Below are 2500 nucleotides of genomic sequence, written 5' to 3'. Positions count from 1 at the left end.
TGAAGGAATAATAAAAAAAGGGTTAAAACAACCTAAAACATTAATAGAAATCAGCGATAAGACTGATATTCACTTTTTTTTTTATAAGAGGGCCATCTTGGTAGTCCGCATTCACTCTATGTTAATAAATCATAAATTTCCTAAATAATCTTGCTTTATCAAAGGCAGAAACGTTACTGCTATACTACTTCAGACTCCAGATATACTCCTGAATTACGAAAAAAAAAAAAAAAAAAAAAAAAAATCTGGTGGAGCTGAAGTTTATTGGAATGGCTCTATTTCTGAGACATTGCTTACTTTTCGGTTTTTTATTTTTTTTTCAAAGCAAAGGGATTGGTAGCAGTCCATTACCGTTTAACATATAAAAATTCTATTTCTGTATTAAAAAAAACAAACTTTCTAGGTCATTATTTACGTAACAATTCATACATAGATTATTTCCAAGATGGAGAGCCGCCAAGTAGGCAGTCAAGAGCCACGCGGTGACTACTACGGCCTCATACTTTACTACCAAAGTCTCATTGTTTGACTAACAATTAAATTGATGTTGATAATCATTCCCTTGTTATATTTATCATCATTGTTACTGCATCACGATCTCGTATATACTATCAAAATCATCATAATCTTATCGGTAGTTCTTTTTTAAGATGAAAACAATTGTCATTATTATCCATGTAAGCATTATCATCGTAATTGATATCATACTTGTGATTATCCCAAACATTACTATTATCACTCTTTCCAGCTGACATGGCTAGTTTCATAATGTCCGAGCTTTCAAAAAAAAAAAAAAAAAAAAAAAAACGTAAAATAACTTGTACGTTTCCTCATCATCATCGGGACTACACGTGCACGCCAAAAAAATTATCTATGTCGGAATTAAATATCTACATATGTATGATCGACGTACATAAGTGTTACTATTCATATATATTATCTGCTCTATAGAATACAGGCACATTTGTACATCGGTGTTTGAACAACTTGGATTGAACAAGAGCCCTGGAGACTTACAGCATATATGCTGATATATAAAACAAGAAAATAACCCCTAAACTAAATTTAGAGCCGACCTTTCTGAAATTGGATACCTGTTTGGTTAAAGATAAAGATAACTAATTAGATGAAGAATGGGATGGGAATAAAGGATGAAAGTAACCGTAGGATATAGTGTCACATATCATGAATTCCAGTTTATACCAGAAAACCTAGATGGGACTCGGAACGTTCCTAGGAATTCGTAAATTACCATGTGATTTAAAGTTGACCGATATATGTTGACACACACATGTATATATACACAAATCATATACACGAATCGTGGTGTTTGGTAAAGCTGACACTGGAATTCAACTGGAATCCATCTCGGGAATTTATCATATCAGATACATAAAACAATAATGAACAAAGACACAAATTCCATTCCTAGGAATTCTCACACTCGAGAGAACTACAGATCGTGACAAACGAACGAAGAATGTGGACGAATGTCCGTCAATACCATTCAGAATTCATGCTGTATTCATAAGAACTAACTTTACATACATAAACGTGGTTTCATTAGCTAAGCAAATTCGTACACAATCAAGAGCCTAAACCCACTAAATGAAACATTCCATAATATGTACATATCTCCATATCGAATGGCTAACAAGGACAATCATAAAAGATAAACAGCCATAAAACTTCAAGCAACGAATTGCAACACTGCTCGGATGAATGACTGAAGGAACGAAGCCCGAAGAGTGGCAACGCTGTACCCGAGTCGGTAAACAAACTTGCTTATGTAAGTAACAGCTGCAAGTCTGGTAAGCTTAGGGCGAGAAAGGAAGGGATAGATATGTGTAAATGTACGGGCATATACATGTGTAAATGTGTATGTATGTGTGTGTGTGACATTGATGATAATAATATCAACGGTAATAATGATAATGATAGTAATGATAATTATGAGAGTGATTATAGTAATAGTAATACTAAGAACAAAGAGGATGATAATAAGGTAATACTACTACTAATAACATCGTAATCATACTGTAATAATGATAATGACAATAACAGTAATGATAATAATGATAATGAATATCATGAAAATGATAATAATGATGATCATGATGATATGAAAATAATACCAGTAGTAATACAAATGACAATGATAATGTTAATGATGATAATAGTGGTGTTAATAATAAAGTGGATAATGCTGATAATGATGATGATGGTGATAACGATAATAATATTAATGATAATATGAATTACAGGGATAATGATAGTAGTGATATCAATGACAATGCTATTGCTAATGTTAATAGTAATAACAATAATAATAGTTATGATAATGGTAGTTATAATAATAGTAATTATAAAAACTAATGATATTAACAGTAATGCTAATGCTAGTGATAATGATAATAATAACAATAATGACAATGATGATAATAACAATAGTAACACTGCTGAAAATAACAACAATTCCGATAGTGATACTAAAGTTCTA

This window comes from Penaeus japonicus, unplaced genomic scaffold (assembly GCF_977035675.1).
Source record: "Penaeus japonicus unplaced genomic scaffold, GWHDUDI00000001_assembly GWHDUDI00000030, whole genome shotgun sequence".
Lineage (NCBI taxonomy): Eukaryota > Metazoa > Arthropoda > Malacostraca > Decapoda > Penaeidae > Penaeus > Penaeus japonicus.
Note: the sequence above shows the minus strand (reverse complement) of the source record.